General features: G+C 39.2%; 1 pseudogene; it reads left to right on the plus strand.

The window, feature by feature from the left end:
* Positions 1-682: 682 nt before the first annotated feature.
* On the plus strand, positions 683-1,641 carry LOC115275361 (annotated as a pseudogene).
* Positions 1,642-9,252: the final 7,611 nt, after the last annotated feature.

Here is a 9,252-nt window from a genome sequence, read left to right on the forward strand (position 1 = left end):
GCCTTTCAGTATTGAGATTGATGTTGCAGGTCAGTTTTCACAATGACCTATATCATGTTGAGGAAGTTTCCATCTATCTCTGGTTCTTGAATGTTATTATGTAAGAATGCTAACTTTTTTCCACATTTTTCTTGTCAGTGGAGATAAAATGTGCTTTTTATCCTTCATTCTGTTAATGTGTTATACTATCTGAAGGATATTCATAAATTAAACCATCCTTGCCTTGAAGTAATAAACCCCTCTTGGTCATGATGAACAATTCTTTTCTACACTATGATTACACGGTTGCTATGCTTGAATGAGGATTATTTAGTCAAAGACGTGCACATCAGTATTTGTTGAGAATTTTGTTGTGTACTTTTCTTGCAATGTCTTTTTATGGATTTGATATCAGTGCAATGCTGGCCTAATGGAATAAAGCAGGAAGTGTTTCCCCTTGAATCTTTTTTGGAAGAAATTGAGAAGGATTGATGTTAACTCTTCTGTTTCTGTGTGGTCCTTGTGATGCTTAACAATGACTACTCCATTGGAATTCCTATTGGTAGGAAATGAGTAAGAACTATAGAATGAAGCATGTTGAAAACATGTTTCTCTTAATTCTGAATTTCTCTTAATTTCTGTGATCATGCTGGTGCCTTTTCAATGTGCCCTGGTCTCTGTTCCAGCTGTTTGCATCAGTTACATGGAAGGAAGAAACCAAACCCGTGTTACACAGTTTATCCTCCTGGGACTCTCAGACCAGGGGGAGCTGCAGTCACTGCTCTTTTGGCTGTTTCTGTCCATGTACCTGGTCACCTTCACTGGGAACCTGCTCATCATCCTGGCCATTATCACAGACTCCGCCTCCACACACCCATGTACTTCTTCCTCTCCAACCTGTCCTTTTCAGACATCTGCTTCACCTCCACCACCATCCCAAAGATGCTGCTGAACATCCAGATGCAGAGCAGAGTGATCACCTACGCAGGCTGCCTCAGCCAGATGTACTTTTTCATGCTTTTTCAAGGACTAGACACCTTCCTCTTGACAGTGATGGCCTATGACCGGTTTGTGGCCATCTGTCACCCCCTGCACTACATTGTCAATATGAACCCCAAGTTCTGTGGCATTCTCCTTCTAGGATCCTGGATATTGAGTGTTCTTGTCTCTCTACTACTGATTTAATTGTTTTGAGACTCTCGTTTTGCACAAAGTTGGAAATCCTTCATGTTTTCTGTGAACTTATTCAGGTGATCTAACTTGCTTGCTCTGGTACCTTCCTCAATGACTTGGCCATGTACCTGGCAAGTGGACGTCTGGGTGTTGTACCACTCACTGGTATCCTCTCTTCCTACTCTAAAATTGTATCTTCTATTTTGAGAATTTCATCAGTGAGGGGCAAGTATAAAGCATTTTCCACATGTGGGTATCATTTCTTGGTGGTCTCTCTGTTCTATGGTACAGGTCTTGGTGTGTATCTTAGTTCTACTGCTTCACAAAACTCCGGGGCAAGTGCCATAGCCTCGGTGATGTACACGGTGGTGACGCCCATGCTGAACCCGTTCATCTATGGTCTGCGGAATAGAGACATCAAGCAAGCCCTGAGAAAGCTCTTTAGCAGCGAGATATTCTCTGCATAGAAAATATTTTGTTTCAAAATAAACACTTGAGTAAGAGTACTCTAAACCCCTGAAAAGATACATTATGATATTTGTATCAGTTCATAGGCTGACAGACTGCAGTTTATCTTTCTACAGTATTCGGTTGCTCAAAGTTTTTCATACATTATGGGCATCTATTTTGTAGGTTTTTAAGGTTTATTTATTGATTTTGAGAGTGAGCGTCAGAGAGTTTGGGCGGGGCAGAGAGAGATTGAGAGAATATATGAAGCTGAATCCATGCTTCAGATTCGAGACTGGAGTGGGGCTCTATATCAGAAATTATGAGATCTTGACCTGAACCAAAATCAAGAGTTGGACGTTTAACTGACGGAGCCACCCAGGCACCCATTTCCCAGATTACTTTAAACCTGATTAGACCTCTTATTAAATTGTGTCAAATGGATTTTAAGGTTTTAAATGTATATTCATTTTGTGAAAAGGAGTATAAGGGGCAGAGAGAGAAATGGAGACACAGAATCAGAAGCAGGCTCCTGAGTCTGAGCTGTCAGCACAGAGCAGACCCAGCCTCAAACCCATGAATTGTGATATCATTACCAGGACCAATTTCAGATGGTGAAGCAACATAGTCACCACAGTGCCCCAATTCCATGGATTTTATAAAACATATATATAACATAGCCAATTGAGTGCTTATAATGTGATAGGAGGAGCAGTGGAGTAAATGCAAAATGTTTCTCTTCTGGGTTGGAAGCAGGTATCTGATAGTGCATTGCTTTTGGATAAAAACCACTGAGCATATCAAAGTTATATACAAGTTTCCCAGGTTTTGTGTCAATCCACTTTGGAACGAGATCACGGATGGTAGTGCAGAAGCACCTGGAACCCTGTGTGATTAGTTTACAATAATCCACTTCCACTCTACAATCTTTAGTTTTCCCTCACACTGTCCAAAACATAAATTAATTGTGAAGGTAATAGAAATAGTGACTCCTGGTTTTTCAGGCCTTGATGGTGTCATTCTTGGACATTCTCCCAGGGATGCGTTATTACTTTTCTTTTAATTTTTGGTGGGCAGCTGATTTCCCTCAATATTTCCTACAACAATAGGCTCTTCCCAGATCTCACACACAATACAGCTACTCTGACTGTTGCCACCTGCATCTTTTTTACTGCTGCATTGCAGAGATTAGGCAGTGATAGTGGGAAACACACATGGACCTAACCTGTGGGGAGTTAGACAGAGTAAGACTCATGTCTCCTCCTTACCTGACCCCAGAGGCCCCCATTGGATTGTAAACTATAATGGTTATTTCCTATCATCTGATTCATAGTTTTGCAGCAAAAAGTTTCTGATTAGTTTTTATTTTATTAAAAAGATTTTTAATGTTTATTTACTTTTGAGAAGGAGAGAGAGAGAGAGAGAGAGAGAGAGAGAGAGAGAGAGAGAGAGAGAGATGGAGAGAGAATGTGAAGCAAGCACCATATTTTGAGCTGTCAGCACGGAATCAACATGGGGCGCGAACTCCCAAATCATGAGATCATGACATGACCAAATTTGAATGCTCATCTCACTGAGTCACCCAGGTCCTCCATTTTATGTTTATTTACTTTTGTGAAAGAGAAGGGGGGGCAGAGAGAGACAGAGACACAATCCAAAGCAGACTGCCGGCTCTGAGTTGTCAACCCTGGGCTTGATGCGTGGCTCAAACTCACAGATCATGAGTTTATGACCTGAGCCAAAGTTGGGACGTTTAAGTGAGCCACCCAGTCACCCCTAACTCATTGAAAAATTTTAATTCCTATATAGTAGACATACAGTACAATACCACTTCAGTTGTGTAACATAGTGTCTCAACTCTTCCACAAAACACGAAGTTCTCATCACCACTAATTCCACTCCTTATTCCTCATCACCTATTTGCCCCATCTCCTATTAGCGGACACAGATTTCTGCAAATCCAGAACTTGACACTTATTATGCGGTGCTCTGACTTGTTAGTGAGAACCTCTAAAGACAGGGGACCTCGTTGTGGGATAGGCAGGTTTAACGGGAAAAGAGACCATCAGGGAATGCCAAGGCTGTGTCCCAACACTGGGACAAGTTTGCATTCTATTTTTGTCTCCTAGCGCCACAGACCCAAGTCTCTTACAGGGAAGAGAGACAAAAGAATATTTCATTAATAAGACTCATGGGAGTTTATGCCCTAGTGTTACAGAAATTGAAAAGCCTTTTCTGCACCCATGAAGTTGACTCCTGTCATCTCAAGTGATACAAGGACAGAGCTGCATTTTCTAGAGCCTTCACAAGTGGGGCCATGTCTCTTTCATTCCTAAGGTCATAACTTCCAACCCCAGCAATCATCCATGGGACAGAGTGGGTCATCGATCTCACGCTGTTCTGGGCTAACATCTGGGTGAGCCACAGCCTCTTCCGAAGTGCTGGGGAAATGTGTTATGGTGGGAGGGACCTTTGCATCTGTAGTTGTTTTAGGGGCATCACCAGGCATAATAAGTTAAGGGGAGTTTGTGATATCAGGCCCTGCCTATTAAAGCTTTAATTGTGGAGGGAAAACGTGAATACACTCAACCAGCTCTCCCTGATCTGTCTCCTCCACTGTTAGTGCTTCATCAATGGGCCTTCATCTCTCGACAGACTTTCCTCTGTTTTCATTGCTGGTTCTATCATTGTTTACTAGTTTACCAGGATCACACCATTTGTTAATTGGAGTCATTTAAGAAACATTTTCCCCAGCAATTATTGTCCGGTAGACACTACTATTTATTCTGTGCATAAATATGTAACTAATCTTTTGTCATGATTCCTACTTTGTGAACCAAGATATAAAAATGAATAAATTGATACTGAGAGGTTGCACTGAAACCTTGCGAAGTAGATCCCCTAAAGTTGTCTCTTTATTTTATTTGTAATTGTTTTCAAGAAAGAGGATTTTTTCACAGGAGACCGTGTAGCGTCCCAGAGAAGCCTATAGATCCTGACCCTTGTATGCGGTGTTGGGGTCTTTCCGTGGAGACAAAGGGAGTGTGCAGTACAGGAACAGCAGAGGGAAATTCAGAGATTGAGTAGGGTGGAAGTTGTGATGCTAGAATTAGAAATACTTACTGTCTCACCAACCATGAGGAGCAGGGTCTGTGAAATGAACCCAAATGATCTTGGCTGGGTGGGCATTAGTCAGATTAACAATCTTACTTTTTGGCTCGAGGGTGGAAATTGAAGTCTGAAATTAGTGAGTGTAAGTGCAGATTTTATGTCACGGCACAGTTTTGAAAAAGTATTTTCTAATGAAATATGACTCAGGTCGTTGTGAGGAAAAACTAGTGCTGCATTCAGAGTGGGAGAGGGGATATTAAGGGATAGAAATAGCACCATGAGTGTTAGATGGGAGGCACAGAGCGGGTCTCTGAGGGGGTGGAAATCCTGAATAGAGAAATTTAGATGAGTGTTTTCATTCATTCTTAAACGTTTACCAGAAACAATGCAGATACAGTCATTATTGAATTGAAAACTTTCAAACTCTATGTGGTATTATTTTATTTTAAGGATGGAGTCACTGACAGCAGTGATGCTGCTAATATATGTAAGAGAACCTTCGGGATGATCTCAGAGCACAGTGTTTCCAAAGATTCTGCATTTCATTACTAATTTTAACTTTTGCTTTAGTATTTGTAACAGTTTTACATTTACAAAACAAAGTTGCTGTGATTTTTCAGAGGGTTCTCCTCAGGTCTCTTCCCAGTTTCTACATTACAAACCCGTCCTGTGTCTCACACAGGTTAATTTTAATCCTCATATCTGCTGAGGATCCATATGCAGTGGCATTTTCTTAGGCTTCATTTGCTTCTGATACAGGGATAGTTTAGGAGTACTAGGAAGGCAGTCTGTAAGATAATCTTTGGACTTGTCTTATTTTTCTTTTGTTTATGAGTAGACTGGGACTGTTGATGAAGGACAAGAAGAGCAGGGAGGGAAACAGACATGTTCATCTAATGACATCAAGGGTACACTGTCAACATGACTAATTCTCATGGTGTTAATATTGGCATCATGGATGACATGATATTTATCAGGTTTCTCTTTCCCCTTTCTTTCCATCCAGTACTCCTGTGGGAACTCTCTATGTGCAACCCCATCTTTATGTAGTGGTAGTTATCTTCTACCTCCTTAAGAATAGAATATTTCTGCAAATCATTGGTTGTGTTCTGCACTCGAGATTGTATTTTCAGGATTTATTTTTCAGTTATTTACAGTATCCTCTGTGTTATAATGCAATCCTAGTTTATTTTTTTGCTCAAATTGTTTCAGCTTAGGCAATGGAGTGCTCCTTCAGTTAGCTGATATGTCCTTGTGGCCTGTCTCCATCATTCTTGGCTGCTGAGGGACATCATTTCATGATGTTTTATAGGATCATGCTTCAGCTTCATGCTCAGCTTAACGTATTTCCCTCCGGAGCCCAACAGTCATTCATTTCTGCAAGGAGCCCTGTTTTATTTTATGGAATCATGGATGAGAGTCAAGATCTTGGTACCTGCTGTGCTTGTTGTTTCCACGGTTTCTATATCCCCTCATCTGACCTGGCAAGGAAAATATGAGTGTTTACTACTCAGTGTATATGTGGACATCCATACATGTGTGTATATGTAACTCTGTACATTTTTAATTAAGCAAAAGCAAGTTCATAATGATGGCTCCAGCTTTGATTCAGGAACAAGGGAATATAAGAGTTAGTCCACCATGATTACATATCAAGTCCCACACCAAATGTGATAACCTCATCCTACCACTTACTGCTCATTTCCTTATATGTTGAATTTCAGTTCACATGTGCAGGACTATCAGCAATGTTGACAGTACCCTCTGTGATACATTTCCTCCAGTGCAGAGAGAGTCTTCTGTGCAATTTCTTTGATGTCCAGGTTCATGGACTCTTTTCTTTTCCCCGATCTTGTTTCTCTGCACTTTTTTTTTTTAGCCCAACTGTTTCGCTGATAATATGTCATGCAATTGTATTACAGTTAGATTGTTTTTTCACATGTACATTCAAGGTAGGATTCTCTTGGTCACCTGAGTTTTACGTTTGTATTGATTTATATCCTGCAGTAGGGTGGTTTTAAACTCCAGATTTTTGGAGGTTTTCCAGACTTTTTCCTGTGGTTGATTTCAAGATTCATATCATTGTGATCTGAAAGTGTGCATAATATGATCTCAATTCGTTTGTATTTATGGAGGGCTGTTTTATGACCCAGTATGTGATCAAACTTGGAGAACGAGCCATGCACCCTCGAGAAGAAAGTGAATTTCCTAGCTTCATGATGCAGAGTTCTAAATATCAATTATTTCCATCTGGTCAAGTGTGTCGTTTAGGTCCATTGTTTCTTTAGTGATTTTTTTGTCTGGTTGTCCATTGTTGTAAGTGAAGTATTAAATTCCTCTGCAATTAGCACATTCTTCTCGATGAGATTGTTTCTGTTTGCAATTAGTTGTTTTATGTATTTGGGTGCTCCTGTTCGGCTTGTAGATGTTTATAATTGTTAGCTCTTCCTGATGGGGAGACCCTGTAATCATTATGTAATGTCCTTCTTCATCTTTTGTTACTGCCGTTGCTTTAAAGTCCAGTTTATCCAATATAAGTATGGCTACTTCACCTTTTTTTTTGGCGTCCAGTCACATGGTAGATATTTCTCCATCCCCTTACTTTCCATATGAAGGTGTCTTCAGGTTTAAGGTGAGTCTCTTGTAGATAAAAAATAGATTTTTTTTTGTTTTTGTTTTTTATCCATTCTGCTACCCTGTTTCATTTGATTGGAGCATTCAGTCCTTTTACATTCAGTGTTATTATTGAAAAATGTGTGTTTGGATTCATTGTGTTCTCTGTAGAGTTCATGTTTATATTGATGTGTCTGGTGTCTTATATTCCTTGCTACATTTCCTTCATAGAGTCCCTCTTAGGATTTCTTGTAGGGCTGGTTTGGTGGTGATTAATTCTCTCAATTTTTATTGAGTTGGGAACACCTTTATCTCTTTTATTTTGAATGATGGGCTCACTGGATAAAGGATTCTTGGCTGCATATTTTTCCTGTTCATCACATTGAAGATTTCTTGCCATTCCTTTCTGGCCTGCCAAGATTCATTAGATAGGTCTATAACCACTCTGATAGGTTCACCTTTGTATGTTCAGGCCCTTTTATCCCTAGCTGCTTTCAGAATTCTCTCTTTGTCTTTATATTTTGCCAGTTTCACTATGATATGTCATGCTGAAAGTCAGTTTAAGTTACGTTTTAGGCGAGTTGTATGAGCCTCTTGAATTTCAATGTCTTTCTCTTTCCCCTACTGAAGAATGATTGGACGAATCAGGCAATTAGAGAGGAAATTAAAAAACATATGGAAACAAATGAAAACGAAAATACAACAATCCAAATGCTCTTGGACGCAACAAAGGCAGTCCTAAGAGTAAAGTTTATTGCAATCCAGCCTATTTCAACAAACTAGAAAAGTCTAAAAATCAAAATCCTACAGAGCACCTAGGAAACTAGAAAGGGAGCAGCAAGAGCACTTCAAGCGCAGCAGAAGAAGAGAAATTACAAAGATCAGGGCAGACAAAAAAGCAGTTGAAAAAAATCAATGAAACCAAGAGTTGGTTTTTTGAAAAAAATAAACAAAATAGATAAACTTCTTTTTTTTATTTTTTATTTTTTTAAATATTTTATTGTCAAATTGTTTTCCATACAACACCCAGTGCTCTTCCCCTCAAGTGCCCTCCACCATCACCACCACCTCTCTTCCCCTTCTAGCAAGACTCCTCAGAAAGAACAGAGAGAACACCCAAATAGACAATATCATTAATGAAAATGGATCTATTACAACCGATCCCTCAGAAATACAAGCAATCAGCAGAGATTACTATGAAAAATTATATGCCACAAACTGGGCAATCTAGAAGAAATGGACAAATTCCTAAACATACATGCACTACTCTAGAGTTTTTCTTGTTTTAAATTACAAAAAACATGTATTTACAAAGTTTTATTATTTATAATACTTTTTTTAATGTTTTACTTATTTTTGATACAATGAGAGACAGAGGATGAGTGGGCGATAGGCAGAGAGAGAAGGAGGCACAGAACCGGAAGCAGGCTCCAGGCTCTGAGCTGTTAGCATAGAGCCTGAAGGGGGGCTCGAACCCAGGAACATGAGATCTGACCAGAGCCAAAGTCAGAGGCTTAGCCAACTGAGCCAACCAGGCACCCATAAAAATATTTTATTTATTTATTTATTTATTTATTTATTTATTTATTTATTTTGTGGTAACTTTATTTTTTATTTTTTTAGAATATAACACTATTGTTTTTTAAATATGCAATTATTTTCCATCATTTACAATACAGTAGTTACAATGACACTCCAAATGGATAAGCAAAGTAAAAAAATCAGAACCACAACTTCTATTTCATGTAATTAGACTTATACAGAAATTAGAAGGTTAAGTAACAACTAGTTAATCACCTAATTTCACAGCTATCTGAAGTGGCAATCATTATATAGCAGCTTATCTATGATACATTCAAGATAAATGATACAATTTATTACTTGCCCATAAGCTAAAACACAGCCTGCTTAATACCTTTCCTTAAATTC

This window comes from Suricata suricatta, chromosome 12 (genome assembly GCF_006229205.1).
Source record: "Suricata suricatta isolate VVHF042 chromosome 12, meerkat_22Aug2017_6uvM2_HiC, whole genome shotgun sequence".
NCBI classification, from domain to species: domain Eukaryota; kingdom Metazoa; phylum Chordata; class Mammalia; order Carnivora; family Herpestidae; genus Suricata; species Suricata suricatta.